General features: G+C 51.9%; 1 protein-coding gene across 5 annotated transcripts in view; it reads right to left on the bottom strand.

Annotated features, from left to right (window-relative positions):
• Positions 1-427: 427 nt before the first annotated feature.
• The window catches only part of LOC119364703, a 25,652-nt gene continuing 10,411 nt past the window's right edge, over positions 428-15,668 (bottom strand). Inside the window, exons 6-11 of one of the 5 annotated variants that reach the window (XR_005175044.1) lie at positions 11,825-11,910; positions 5,979-6,086; positions 5,287-5,608; positions 5,142-5,205; positions 3,387-3,598; positions 2,589-2,870 (exon numbers count right to left, since the gene is read on the bottom strand). The gene's annotated coding sequence lies outside the window, so the exon portion shown is untranslated. Of the gene's footprint in view, positions 750-2,588; positions 2,871-3,386; positions 3,599-5,141; positions 5,206-5,286; positions 5,609-5,978; positions 6,087-11,824; positions 11,911-15,668 lie in introns of those variants that run through there. The other 4 variants (XR_005175045.1, XR_005175043.1, XR_005175047.1 and 1 more) reach the window with 4 other exon arrangements.

The following is a 15,668-nucleotide window of genomic DNA, read 5'->3' as shown; positions in this document are numbered from 1 at the left end:
GCCGGAGCCTCGGCAGCTCGCGCCGGAGTCGCGCCCGCGCGCCCGCCCTAACCCGCCGCGCCTTCGCGCCAGATGCGCCCCTGCGCGTCGCAGAAAGAAGCCCCGCCGCCACCCTCCCTGGATCCAGACCGGGCTTCGCCAGCGGCCTCCTCAGGCGGCGGCGAGGTGAGGGGGTGGAGGGGGGTGGGACGGTGGCGGCGCCGGAGGGGATCCCCCCGTGTCGCCAGACAGAGGCGACGCGGGGGTAGGGCTTGTTGCCCATGAGCATTATCAGAAAAACAGAAAGGGAGATAAAAACAGCTTCAAGAACACAAGAGGCCACAATGTACTTTGTTGCACAGTTTCATTCCTGCTTGTATGCTTTACTTATTGATCGGGGTAAGAATACATGACTTTTGTCATCTACCGAGTGGGAATTATCCAATGTATGTGCCTCACGCCCATACATGAAAATAGATAGTTATAGCAGGCAATATACATCACATTTGCAATTGTCGCAATCTTTGCATCGTGCATCACATTCAACCCAAAAGACCCAACCAAATTTAGATAGGAAAAGCATGTAGAATGATAACTTTCCAGGCTCCTATATCCTTGCTTACTAGTTCATGCACGACCAAAGCCAACTTGTACAGTACAGAACAATATCATCAACTTGGAACACATAAAGCAGCACGTCCGGCCCTTCTTGCCATTTTGTCTCGTGCTTCCAGACCTCATCTCTCCAGGACGAAATATTGTCGATAAATCTGAAGCACAACACATGCAGCATCATGTAAACAACAGCTTAATGCAGCACTTGCAAATCCTATAATAATGTAAAAAAAAATGTATGCGCAACAAGTTACTTAACAACCAGGGAGCAATCAATATCATTGACAACGATCTTCTGATATTTTGAGTACTCGACAACAATCTTGAACTCACCATCCTCTTTGCAAGTTTGAGAATAGAAACGACAAAGAATTACAGAGGTGTGACATCTTTTGTAGAGGCAGGAAGGAAATCTACAGTCATAACAACATAGCACGGCTCTTGTGATATTCGTAAGTGAGGGACTCCTCTCCCCCCGCTCCCGCAACGCGCCCCGCGAGCGCGTCACGGGAGATTCCCCTCCGTCGCCGGCGCAAGGCTCCGCCCTCGCTCACTCCTCCTCCTCGCCGCTGCCGGAGGGCGTCCGCCGGGCGAAGCCCGTGCGGTGCTGGCAGCGGCGGGGCTCTCTCCTTCCTCTCCTCGTCGGGATCTCGGCGGCGCGGGCCGCCGCTCGTGGGGGAGCTGGGTCCGGCGGGGCCTCCGGCGGTGGAGGCGTGCGGATCTGGCAGCTTTGGTGCTGGGAGGCGGCGGTGCGGCCCCGTGGCGGCAGCGGGGGTTTGGTCTGGCGCGGCCGATCTGGCCCTCTGGGGGCTGCGGGCGTTGCGGGTGGCGGCGGCCACTGCTGGAGAGGGCGTCTTCCCCTTGTCGACGGGGTTTGACGCCGGCACTCGGTGCGCCGTCTTGGCCGTGTTGGGCGGCGAGTCGGCGGCGGGCTTGGATTCGATCTGAAGTTGGCGGCTTCATCACGCTTTCCTCCTCTGCTGGCCGGTCTGCGGGCTTCCTCCGGACGTCCTGCTCGGCTGGTTGGCGGAGCAATGGCGATGCAAGCTCTGGGTCAGGGGAAACCCTTGACCGGCGGTGCCGGTCACGATGTTGGCGACGCTCGTGGCGCCGTTCTCCCTCTGGTGGGCGACATCGAGACCCTCTCCTCGCCTCCACCCCATGGTCCCGGGCGAAAGCCTAAAATCTCTTGATTGGGCGGCGACGGCTGATCGGCGTCGTTTTCTTCTTGAAGACGCTGCCTTGGGAGTCCAGGATGGTCAGGGGATCGACGCGGTGGTGGTTTGCCTGTTTCTGTCGTGTCCCTGCTCGGCAATGGCGATGGGCTTCTTGGTCTTGGCCGGTGACGTGCGTGATGTATGGGTTCCTGTGAGAGGTGAGGTGGCCAGGGCTCGTCCTCTCCCCGGCAACATGTTGGCCAGTCCATCCGTGCTCAGGGGTGAGCTGTTCTGCCTCCTGACGGGTCGGCGTCCTTCGATCCAGGACGAGAGGGCAGGGGTGCCCTCTTCGGAGGCAGCGGCAGAAGGTAGGACAACAGGGTTGGCCCTTGGGAGTTAATGGAGCGTGGCCTCCCTCCGGTGGCGAATTGCTCCCTTGTCGCAGTTGCGTCGATGGCATGATCGGAGGCCGTCGCTTGTTGTTCCGTAGTGTTTGTACCCTTGTCGATTTTGTTTTCTCTTCTTTTCCTTCTTTGTTGTGGTGATGGCTGTAATGTGTGGTTGGTGCTTTATATATAAAGCCGGGCGAAAGCCTTTTTCGGTATAACAACATAGCACCCACAGAATCTTGCAAAGCACAAATATTGTGACGACAAGCTCGGATTTACGCTTTTGGGGATAACGACATCAGTATCTATCGCACCAACACTAAACACATGCCCTAAATAAAGTTTGGAACTAAGTTGCCACTGTCGTGCATCCGAAGCAATCCGCACCACAGAAAGAAATATATGCAAAAGCCATGGGAGCAATCAATATCCATTAACTCCTTTGGAGTGACCCGATCGCTAACTATGAATTTCATACTCTGGTTATAAAAGTATCATTTCCGGGGATTCGGACAAACATTAAAAGGTTTCACCATTCTATGAAAAAATATCTTAATGCTACCAAAAGTATGTTGCTAAACCGGCAGGTGATCATAATGTGATGATTGGAACAAAATTTAACGAGGGAGAGGGAGTACTCTCGGAGCCTAGTTTTCCTTGTATTTCAACCCTTTCTAATCAACCTGTGTGAGTTTCCAGGATTTGTAAGGGCCAACATCTTTATTTATCCCTGCAATGCATCAGGCAACAAAAAACACAAACAGAGATGGTTTTACGATTGCGAACTCAAGCAAGCAAAACAGGACGCTGATGCACTCCATATCAAGGATGAAGCTTCATTCATGCACTGCAAATCCACCAAACAATTCTCAAAAGAAGTAGCTTTATCCAACACCACAACAAACTAACTAAGTTGATGAAAACCCTTCACTAACATAATGTGCTCTAAATTTATCCACATGTTGTTTACCTAGTGCGGTGCTAAAAAAACACAAGTTGCTCTAGCCAATTAAAATGTAGGCTAACATTAAAAAGCTCAGACTTACACTTTTGGGGGTAACTGCATCAATATCTATGGCACCAACACCAAACATTTGGGCTAAAGTTTGGCACTAACTTATCACTGTCGTAGCATCACATAAGTTTTGTTGCAGAACTCAAAACCATGCTGAACAGCTACCGTAGCTCAATACCCATGGGCACACAGAGCATAAGATAAAGCAGGAGAGAGGAACCAAAGTCCTACCTATGCCGGAGTCGAAGAGGAAGCAGCAACCAAAGGCACCGCACAGGAATGAGCACCGAAACAAGCAGGGCTGCTTTGCTGACCAAACTCATGCTAGACAACATCGTCTCTGCACCGTGGTCCATGTAGCCATAAACGGAAACAACTCTGCTCGGCCACCCTGCCCTGGTGGTTCTGTATTGCCTGTACGACAAGGTTCTCGGCCTTAGAATCTGAGACATCAAAATCAAACAAGCAAGCACATCAAGCACAGTAACATAATATGTGAAGCAACACAACATAAATGGAGGCTCCGTGCAGCAGTGATGATTTTCTTATTTCATTTTATATCCTACATTTTCTTATTTCTCTCTACCTTGCACTGCTACATATGGTTTTGCAAATCATGAGTAAATAAATAAACAGTAAACCATGACATTTGTTAGTAACAATTAAGAGTCTTTAAATTCAGAGAAAACTAATTGTCCCGATGGGATGAAGCTAGCCAGTCTATAAGCTTCACTTGTGGAATACATTCAAGTGGAACCTGAACAATACTGCCTCTGTAACTAAATATAAGACGTTTTTGTAGTTCAGATTGAACTGCAAAACAATTTTATATTTAGTTACAGAGGTAATAGAATTCACCTTCACATGTACTCCCTCTATAGAAAAATATAAGACATTTTTTAAAGTTCAATTGAACTGCAAAAGGAAAAAAATAAGGGCACTGTTCAGAATACAAGCTTAAAGTGTCTCACTGTCTTAGGTGCAGAAAACCTAGTCTCAATTTTCTTCCTTTCGTGTTGTAAGGTTCTTTACCTTGTTCTGTTTTGCTAATTGTGTAGATTTCAGGCATCTTTATAATAATTAACATAGTGTTATTTCTCAAGTACCATACAACCATCAGATCTTTTATAATTACATTATCCCAACCAGCTAGCACCACATTAAACAATCAAATGCAATCAGCTAGTCCATTTAAATAAGCAACCAATACCAAAAATAATAACTCGCACCGAACAACCCAAAATCAACTGATATCACTGTGCGAGCCAGCCAGCCACCATATTATTAGAACATAAGACAAAGTCAAATCACACAGCGATCGAGGACATGGCAAACTGACAGGGCGACATTTGCCATCAAGCCTCCAAAAAAATTCATAAAAACACAAGATTAAGTTGGCCTCACAACGACGGATTCGCTGGTGCCCGTGCATCGACAACAATTTACTTGATTATAACGATTTGACAATCACAAATTCATCGTATCTTTAAGTCTCAGAACAGAAACAACAAGAGGCTATCTCATATTTTGATGAGATTTTTTCCGAAGTCCTAACAGAGTTAGTTGACGTGCCAGAGTAGGTTGCTTTTATTTCTAGGTGAACCATTCTGGTACTACTGCTGCCCACTTGACCCCTTCCAAACAACAAAGTTGATGCGTGAGGACAGCACTAACTGAATCATAAGGAAACAAGGTTTTCCAGAAAGAAAGAGCCTAACTATAATATCCTACTAACAAAAAAGTGGTATAGTTAGACCGCCCTTCATGGTAAGGAACCAAAAACCCACAAGCACCAAATTGTTTCCTTTGTGAGTCAGCCAAATAAGCTTTTGCCACAGGAGTGAAATAATTGAGTCAAACATCATAAGATTTTAATAATGTTTACCCCTCAAAAAATTAATAATGCTTGACACATATGTGCTCATTTGATCTAATTTGACATGAAAAGACTTACAAAGTCAAAGTAAAGTATTTGACAGTAGTTACCATAAGATCAACACAGGTCCGATGCTTGGCGTTATCAAAAGCATGAAGTTTAACATCTCGCCGTCTACATGAAAGATCACAGCTAGTCAGAAACAAAACAGAGATATTTTCCATGTCAGGATGAATGAGGAAATACGGTATGCACCTTCCAGTTCCAATCTTTTCGACTGCAAGCACAAGTGTTTCCACTTCAGCAACAGAGAACGGACGTCTAATTTGAGCTGCCTCTTTTTCTAATGATCTCTTCACCTTATTTGTTGGAACTATCGCCTCTGCTCGAATCTACAGGTGTAACTGGAACAATAGCTCGCGAGTTCGCTACAGCTTTCTTAGCTGAGGATATGACCCCAGGAGAGTGCACGAAATCATGATCATTCCCTCGGTAATTAGCTGTCAACGGTATCAATGCAAGCGCCTTTGAGGCATCGACTTCTCCGTGCTTCAAAGACGAGTCAACATGTGTGATCCTGCATTTAATAGAGTGCACCAATCAGGCTCGGGTTTTCATAACAGGAGGCGTCCTTAGGCCATATGAAAAAGCACTCTAGTAGTAAGCGCGAACCCGACACCTATATCAAACAATGTTTGCCTACTCATGTTGGGACTTGTCTACAATTCACCTATAACCATATTTTGCCAAATTCACCTACAACCATATTTTGCTAAAATCATCGCAACCACAAGATTGTGGTGGCCGCAAGACCACCTTCACAGACAGCATGATCATAGAACCAAACCGTAAATCATTGGCTCGATGGCCAGCACCACAATATGCCACGACTCGATAGCCGGATCATCACGTGGCACAGGAAGAAAGGGAGTCGACCATGGACTCACTAGAACCGAGGAAGCTGCGGCCACCACCTCCACGGTGCACAGAAGATGCGACACCAACTGGGCATCATCTCCTTTCTAATCCCATATAATCAAGAAATCATAGCAAATCTGAATAAAAGCGCATCCATCGGTCAGTGTGCAGAACATCAAAAACTGAAACTCATACAAGAAGAACTCATTAACAGAGATAAGAAAATCAGCTCATGTTCATATAAGAACTAAGCCATGTACTGTACCACTAGAATCCTGGTAAGAAATCTTTAACATGGTGTACGTACAACAAGCAGTTCGGTTCAACTCAAACACACAAATCCTACTACGAAACCTTCGCCAACAATGAGACACTGCGCTTGCTTGGGTTCATTCCGAGTGGTTAAAGAGCCAAACAGAACTGCATCCAACAAATCTTTTCTTTATGCAGCGGACACATCGAACGTATCCTACTACTCGTACTTATTTTCATGGTCACGAAGAAAAAAGTGTGTATTCTTTGAAGATAAAAAACGAATCTACATTGGTAGATTGGGGTGCAATACAACCACCCACAACACTACAAGTCAGGACCTCTTCAAGGCTGTCAAATAAAAAGGAGCCCTTCGAGAGAACTTCTCCACAAGCTGCAATATGTTCTTCGAATCAAACACATTAGGAATGTTAGGAATAAGCAACTTGTATTCCCATGAGGCCATAGGCCGATATATATATACATGTACAGGTGTGTAACATATGCAGGAAACCCCTTATACAACGGGATAAATACAAAGGGGTACATGACTTATATTATAACTCAAACACCCCCCTCAAACTCATGGTGGATGAACACTGAGTTTGGAGAGATAAAAGCCATGTTGTGCTCTAGTCTAGGCCTTCGTCAGGAAATCCGCCAACCGTAACTCGGAAGGCACATACTGAAGAGCAATAACCTGATCCTGCACACCAGCGCGCACATAGAAAGCATCAACACCAATATGCTTGGTGAGCTCATGCTTCACAGGATCGGGCGCAATGCTAATAGCACCTGTACTGTCAGATAAGAGCAGAGTCGGTGTAGTGACAGAAACACCAAAATCCTGAAGTAACCACCATAACCAAGTCACCTCTGCCGTCAAAAGAGCCATTGCTCGCAACTCAGCCTCGGCACTCGAACGGGAAACTGTAATCTGTTTCTTCGTCTTCCAGGCAATGAGAGAACCACCAAGAAAAACACAGTAAGCAGAAAGTGAACGGCAATCTGAAGGATCACTAGTCCACATAGCATCCGAATAGGCCTGAAGCTGTAAAGAACTGGAGCGAGGAATGAATAGACGGTGAGAGATCGTGCCCCGAAGATATCGGAGAACACGAAGGAGATGACTATAGTGAACCGATGTGGGAGCAGAGACGAACTGACTCAGAATATGAACCGGATAAGAGATGTCCGGACGAGTGACAGCTAGATAGACAAGTCTGCCAACAAGATGACGATAACGCGTCGGGTCAGGGAGAGGATCACCATCAGTAGCACGGAGGTGAACATTGAGCTCCATAGGAGTCTCAACAATGCGCTCGTTAGTAAGAGCAGCACGAGCAAGAAGATCCTGGATATACTTTTCCTGGGATATCAAAAAGGCATCAGAGGTAGAAGAGACTTCAATCCCAAGAAAGTAGCGAAGAGGTCCAAGATCAGACATAAGAAACTGCTCACTAAGACGGGCCTTTACAAAGGCAATATACTCGGGGTCATCCCCAGTGATGATCATGTCATCAACATAGAGAAGAAGAAGAGTCCGACCACGAGGAGAAAGGTGAATAAACAATGCTGGATCATGAGCACTGGCTGAAAAACCAGCGGCAGTGACCACAGAGGCAAAACGCTCAAACCAGGCGCGGGGGGCTTGCTTAAGGCCACAGAGAGAGCGACGAAGACGACATACCATGCCATCAGGAACAGAATACCCAGGTGGTGGCTGCATGTACACCTCCTCACGCAACTCACCATTAAGAAAGGCATTCTTAACATCAAGCTGAGATATAGACTAGTGGCGTGCAGAAGCAACGGCAAGAAGTGTACGAACAGTGGTCATATGGGCCATAGGAGCAAAAGTCTCGTCATAATCACGACCATGCTCCTGCTGAAAACCACGAGCCACAAGACGAGCTTTGTGACGCTCAAGAGAACCATCGGAGCGAGTCTTAACCTTGTAGACCCACTTACAAGTGATGGGACGGACTCCGGGAGGAAGAGAAACAAGATCCCAGGTACTAGTGCGTTCAAGAGCAGCAATCTCCTCTGCCATCGCAAACTGCCATTCAGGATGAACAACAGCCTGACGATAAGAGGTCGGCTCAAGAATAGCAGCACCAGCGGTGGGAAATCCAAAGTGATCAACAGGCGGACGAGGACGAGAACGCAAGCCATAAGTAGGCTGAGAGGAAGATGACGACTCATCCACAGAGGCATCCACAGGGCGTGAACAACGAGTGTAATGCTGAGGAAAAGATGGAACAATAGAAGGAGGAATCGCCAAGGTAGAATTGGGGGGTGGCGACGAAGAAGTCACCGGAGATGAAGGTGTAGAATCCGGTGACATGCTAGGCGAGGAGACCGGGGAAGATGGTGGCTGCAAATCGACTAGAGTTGGAGAAGCAGAGGGAGTGGAACGAATAGGCACGGGCTCGACGGGGGTGATAGGTGAGTCAGGAAAAGTGAGGAAAGAGATATCCTGCACTGAAAAGGTCAAGGAAGATGGGCGTGGGTAGAAGGGACGAGACTCATCAAAAGTCACGTCTCGAGAGATACGCATCTGACGACCAATAGGATCCCAACAACGATAGCCCTTATGCTCACCACTGTAGCCTAAGAAGACACACTCAACAGACTGAGCGGTCAGTTTGGTGCGTTCGCGAGGGGCAAGAAGAACATAGCAAACACAACCAAACAAGTGAAGCATCGAATAATCGGGAGAACGATCAAAAAGGCGCTCGAAAGGAACACCACCCTGTAGAGCAGCGGAAGGCTGTAGGTTGATGAGATAGGTGGAGGTGGAGACGGCCTCAGCCCAAAAATGAGGCAGGAGAGAGGCAGCAATCATCAATGCACGAGCCATCTCAAGAAGATGACGATGCTTTCGCTCAGCCACACCATTCTGAGCATGAGCACCAGGACAAGAGAATTGAGAGAGAGTTCCTTGCTCAGCAAGAACACCACACAACATCTTAGAGATATACTCGCCAGCGGAGTCAGCACAAAAAACACGAATGGGTGAAGAGAACTGAGTATGAACCATGACAGCAAAACACTTATAAATAGACAACACCTCACTACGAGAAGTCATGAAATAAAGCCATGTGTAACGAGAGAAGTCATCTATGAAAATAATATAGTATTTGCGACCACCTTTCGAAGCGAAAGGAGCCGGACCCCATACATCAGAATGGACTAAATCGAAAGGACGCTTAGACACTGACTCACTATGTGAATATGGTAACTGAATCTGCTTGCCAAGACGACAACCCTGACACTCTAAAGAGACATCTCCTGAGACAGACCCCAGAAGACCTCGACGAACTAAAGACGACAACCGAGAACCACACAGATGACCAAGTCGATGATGCCACTGCTTGAAGGAACCAGTAATGGAGGCGACTGAAGCGGAGGAACTGGCGATAGTGGTGGTGGCGGAAGGAACATGAAGCCAGTCCAACTCCCAAAGACCCTGAGAATCACGGCGGCGAGGGCCAGCCCCAACTAGAGTGTGCGTGCGACGGTCCTCGACAGAACGAGAGTCAACGTCAAGGATGACGCGACAACCAGAATCAGTAAGTTGACTAGCAGAAAACAGATTCATGGTAAGTCGAGGAACATGAGCAACATCAGGAACAGAATAAGGAGTGGTAAGATTGCCTCTACTAACGACAGAAAGTGGAGTACCATCAGCAGTGAGGACATGAACAGGAGAATCCAGCGATCGAAGAGAGGACAAAGTGGAAGAATGAGAAGACATATGAAAAGAAGCTCCAGAGTCCAGAACCCATGGGGATTTACCTGACTGTGTAGAGGGTGGTTGCTCAGTGCGGGAAGCATCAATCACAGAACCAACAGTACCCATCGAGGAAGAACCTGAAGCCGCGAGCAAACGCTTAAGTCTCAGAATATCCTGCTCAGTCAAAGCAATGGCTGAAGTTGTCGAGATAGATGACGAAGTCCCTGAAGATGATGATCGCGCCTTGCGCAGGTGTTTCCTCTTCGTGTAGCACTGGTACTCAATATGACCATCATTGTTGCAGTAGTCACAGTGTGGACGAGGGCGACCTGAGCCTCCAGAAGGAGTGGGCAAGAGCGGCGGAGCACTCGAGCGAGAAGGGGTCGGTGCAGCAGGTGGCGTAGAAGGAGCCCGAGTAGCGAGCACAGAGGGAACCTCCAGCAAACCAGCACCACGTAAGCGAGTCTCCTCAGCACGAATCTCAGAAAGCGCCTCCATGAGAGAAATATGGCCACGAGCAAACAACTGAGCACGCCGGGGCTCAAACTCCTTACGAAGCCGAGACAGGAACTCGTAGACGCGATGAAACTCCAAATTGGCCTGGACAGCCCGGCAACAGGGGCAAGTACGACAACCAGCACTGCGGAGAGAATCAAGCTGGCGCCAGATAGCAGAACTCTGTGCATAGAAGTCATCAACAGTAGAGTCACCCTGCTGAAGAGCATGCTCCTGACGGACCACAGAAAGGTATAAGGCATCACCAGAGGGCTCATAACGCTGACGAAGACGGGTCCACATCTCAAAAGCAGTAGGAAGACCCAGAAACTCAAAAGCAAACTGAGGCAGAACACTAGCAGTGAGAACAGCTGCAGCACGAGCATCATCATCAAGCCACTAGGTGTAAATAGACAGAGCACCATGATACGTCTAAAGAGCCTCCTCATAAGCCAAAACCCTCTCATCATAAGCACGGTCAGCAGCCTCATCAGCAAGCTTAGCCGCATCCTTGGCGGCCTGATTAGCATCCGTAGGAAGAACTGGTGGAGTCAGCGGAGTAGGGGCGACCGAAGGAACCGGACATGGCGGACAGCAGACCTTGCCAGAAAGAACACCCCAGAGACGGATGCCACGCATGTGAATGCGCATGAAGCCAGTGAACTCGGTGTAGTTAGTACCATCGAAGATCACCGGACAGCGAGGGACAGCAACATAGCCCGATGCAGTAGACATTTTTTTACCAGAGATCGATCTGGGACGAAGACCCGCAGAGGGCGGCGGGGTCCGGGGCCGGCCGGAGTCTGGGGCTAGCGTGCGGGAGTCCGGGGCCGCGAGATCTGATCTCCTGCACTGCTCCCGCCGGGATCAGATTGGGGCAGATCAGGGCTGCGGGAGTCCGGGGCGGGCGTGCGGGAGTCCGGGAGTCTGCGGAAGACAGAGCAGAGCTGCCGATCCAATCGGGAGATAAAGGGGGCTTCGATCCAATCTCGAGAGGAAAACGAGCAGGCGGCTTCGATCCGATCTCGAACAGAAGTCGGGCAAGGAGCGATCGGGCGGGCAGCTTCGATTGAGGAGACGCCATGGGGACCAGCAGCAGGAGCGGACGTGGGAAACCGGCGGCGGAGAGAGAAGCAGCGGCGGCGCCATGGGAGGATCAACCACACGAGTTGTGGCGTGTAAAAAATTGACCTAGCTCTAATATCATGTTAGGAATAAGCAACTTGTATTCCCATGAGGCCATAGGCCGATATATATATATATATACATGTACAGGTATGTAACATATGCAGGAAACCCCTTATACAACGGGATATATACAAAGTGGTACATGACTTATATTATAACTCTAACAAGGAACATGGTTTGGATTGACAGAGGGGGTCTCACCTGTACTTATAGCAGGCGAGCTCGACAACCTGGGCATGTGGTCCCGCATGTTCCTCGTCAATGTCGTCCATGGAGGGCGCCTCTTGCTATGAATCGAACAAATAAATTAAGGGATCTGAGAGACTAGAACTCCAAGCAACAATCTTTTGAGTAGAACATAGTGCTCGTAGAAGCCAACTAAGAGTGTACCGTCAGACATCAAAAGAAGACTAGCTAACTGTCAACCATCCTAGCAACATCAGGAGCATGACTATAAACAACACTTGCGCCATATATCTAAATAATCTAGGAGATTGTCATCCACCAGAATAGTCTAGCATGAATCCTAACATGTAGAGCAATTCTTAACCAATCTGTTGTCAATTGCAATAGACAAATAGTATTGCCACTAGCAACAACATACCGGAGGCCAAACATGGTTAAGCATGAACCATAGAGTCATTAGTCAAGCTAGCGAGTTAAACCATGATAACACCAGTAGCTTAGAGTTGAATAATTGATCATGACCAGACCATGGCATTAATTCCATGAAGATAACATCCCAATACACCAACCACTAGCAAAATTTAGCATGCAGCCAGAGAACAACACATTCATTAAACACACCCTCCCTTCATGAACTGCCTCCCGCGTTTCGCGCAGAAGTGCCGCGAGTCAATGGCCGAAGGAGGGCGGGGGTGGGGGTGGGCGCGAGCCTCGATCCACCGAGCGCCCACGGCCTCGATAAACCCGGTCTGGGAGAGCCAGAAGGTCTCAAACCGGAATCGAGGGGTGACTGGCGGACGCTCGTCAGCAGAGGAGAGGAGAAGGGGCACATGATCCGAGCCAATCCTCGTGATGGCGCGAAGGGAGGCTAAGGGGCAGCGGATGTCCCAATCTGGGGACACTAGGACCCGGTCCAGGATGGACTGGGTCGGGGAGGCTTGCCGGTTGGTCCAGGTGAACCTGGCACCAATCCTATCGATCTCGCGAAGACCGAGATCAGCAATGAAGTCATTGAACATTTGCATCCGCGCAAAGCAGACATTATCATTGCTCTTGTCTTCCACCACGCACAGGAGGTTAAAATCGCCTCCCACCACCACCGGAAGGGAGGCTGCAAAGATCTTCTGGTGGAGCTCCTCTAGGAAGGCAGCCGACCGACTATGGTCAGCAGGCCCGTAGACGATGATGACCTCCCACTTGAAGTTTAGAGATCTCTCGAACAGCTCCATGCTAACGAAGAATTCCCTTCGATCCATGCTCCCCACCTCAAAGGTGGCATCCTTCACGCCTAAGAGGATGCCACCCGAGTTTCCGGCGCTCCCACTAGAAGGGAGCCAATGCCACGCAAAGAGGTGGGAGCTCAGACGGTCAAGCTTAGGGAGCGAGAATTCGAGATGCATGGTTTCTTGAATGGCAACTATGTCAATGTGCTCCTCCCGCATGTACTCCACAAGTTGGCGGCGTCGGCCATCATGGCCGAAACCGCGGATGTTCCAGAATAATGCAAGCATTAAGGCGCCATCGGGGGGCTGCTTGACCCCAGGACACGAGAGGCGCTTTGAGCGCGGAGGGCCGCGGTGCGGGAGCGGGTGCGACCACGGATCTCCACCCCCACCGGGGGGGGGGGGGAGGGGGGAGCTGTCAGCCGCGGCGCGGACGGGGGAAGGGGCTCACCAGCCGCAGGAGGGACGGGAGGTAAAAGGAAGGCCGCACGGGCCTCCGCCAACCTCCCGTCGAGAATCTCGCGGGCTCTAATAGCCGCGATCTGGACTAGGGTGGGACCAGCTTCCCCCTAAAGATGATAGCGGAGTCAGAGGCAACCTTAGAGAGGTTGCCGAGAGGAATGGACTCGAGCGCAGAAAAGGAGCAAGAAGAAGCCGAAGGGGGGACGGCAGGCGTACCTGGCTCCAGGTTCCGAGCAGCAGCGCGGAGCTCTGCCCACTCGGGGATGGGCAGAGCCGGACTGCCCTCGGGGTGAGTAGCGTCCAGCTGATCGCTCCGACGGGAAGCAATCACCGGGGAGGAGGTCGACCGGCCGCGGCGAGAGTAGGCGGCGGACCGTGGAGGGGGGGGGCTGGGCAGCCATCGGGGTGGTCACCCTAGCCTCCCCGTCCAAGGTCAGGGCCTCCGCGGGCGAAGCCAGAGGTGCAGTCCCGGAGCAGCCGAGGAGGAGCGGAGACGGAGACAAGGTCGCGGATGAGCGCAGCATCGGCGGAGGGGGGGGGCGCAACCCGCGGCAGAAGCCGCCGACGGAGGCGGCGGGGGAGGCGGCGCCTCGGTCGGGGTGGGCAGAGCGACCGTGGGTGGCGACGCCGGAGGGGGGAGTCCACCGCAGGGGGGTCATCCCCCTCAGGAGGAGCCACCGAGGTTGCAGGAGGCAGCCTGGGGACCGGAGCCGTCGGGTCCATCGCGACGGGAGCAGACGAGGAAGGGGAGCGAGGTGAAGATGCCGGGCAAACGACCAGGCCAAGGCTGGAGATGTCGCTCGCCCCGGAGGAAGTCGCCACAGAGACTGATGGACCGCTGAGGAGCATGCTGGGTGCGGCCTGGTGGCCCTTACCCCCCGCGGCAGGGGGAGGGGGGCGGGGAGCGGAGCAGGAGTCCTCCGAACCCCCCTCCTCATCCGAGCAGTGGGAGCGCGCACGGTGACGACCGTGGTAGTCCCCATCAGTTCCCGGGTTGCCACCCGGGAGGCCGGCGTCGAAGGAGCGGGGGCGGCCGACGTGGTTGGGGGGCTCGGGGGCGATCCTGAGGTCGAAGTCCTGGTCGTTGAAGAAAACGTGGACGGTGGTGTGAAGCTTGGAGGAGTCGAGGCACTTGACCTTGACCCGGACCTCCTCCTCCTTGCGCAGAGAGAGCTCATCGACCACCACCACCTTGCCCAAGAGGCGGGACATCTGGCGGATGACGAGCTCAGACCGCGCAATGTGAGGGAGGCCGGAGACAAGGATCCAAGCGGTGTCGAGGACGGCCACGGCCTGAGCGTCGAGGATCGGCTCGGAGATGTCGACAACCAGCTGGTTGAGCGCGAGCGTGATCCGGCCACTACGCGTCGTGTAGCCGAAGCTGACAGAGTCGGGGAAGACGACGGTGAAGATGTGGCCAGCAGTGGGGGTGACCACCCAGTCCCACTGGCGGCGGTAGAGGTGGTTGAGCTCGGCCTCAATCATCTCCGGGGATGCCACCCCGTCAACCACCGTGACGACCGCCTGGAGGGAGGGGGAGGGAGGCGGGACGTCGGGCACCTCAAGGTGGAAGAAGCCCAGCCCCTCGATACCGTGTCCGTACATCATGAGCTCCGACACGACCGGTCGATCCGGGCATAAGAGCGCGGGGTGGCCTGGATCCTTGCAGAGGTAGTAGCATTGGGGATTGACACAGTTGACTTGCGAGTGTCCCCCCACCCCGCAGTTGAAGCAGGGGGGTGAGGGAGACCAGAGACGGGCCCGGGCGTGGTGGAAGATCCCGGGGCCGTCGAGGGGGGCATGGGCGGAGCACCGCGGACACCCCAACGCTTCTTCTTCTTGGCCGGCCCCGTGCGGCCGCGATCGGCGCCACCGCCCGAAGCACGAGCCGGGGCCGTGGCCGTGGGGGCGGATGCATGGGGCGGAACGTAGCATTGGGGAGTCGGAGTCGGAAGGATCCCATCCCGAGCACGGGGGGAGATGTGCCGTGAAGGTCGGGGAGGGGAGGGGGAGCGCTCCCCGAGGCAGCCGGCCGAGGAGACCGCGATCGGCCCCGACCCTCCCGACGCTCGGGCGAGCGGCGCCCCTCCCGGAGCTCCCGGAGCTCGCGCCGGAGGCCGTCCGGAGAAGGGCGGGAATGGCCGCGGGAGTCGTCGGCCTTCCTCTTGGACCGG

Source organism: Triticum dicoccoides, chromosome 2B (assembly GCF_002162155.2).
Source record: "Triticum dicoccoides isolate Atlit2015 ecotype Zavitan chromosome 2B, WEW_v2.0, whole genome shotgun sequence".
Lineage (NCBI taxonomy): Eukaryota > Viridiplantae > Streptophyta > Magnoliopsida > Poales > Poaceae > Triticum > Triticum dicoccoides.
Note: the sequence above shows the minus strand (reverse complement) of the source record. Positions and strands in the feature narration are given on the sequence as shown.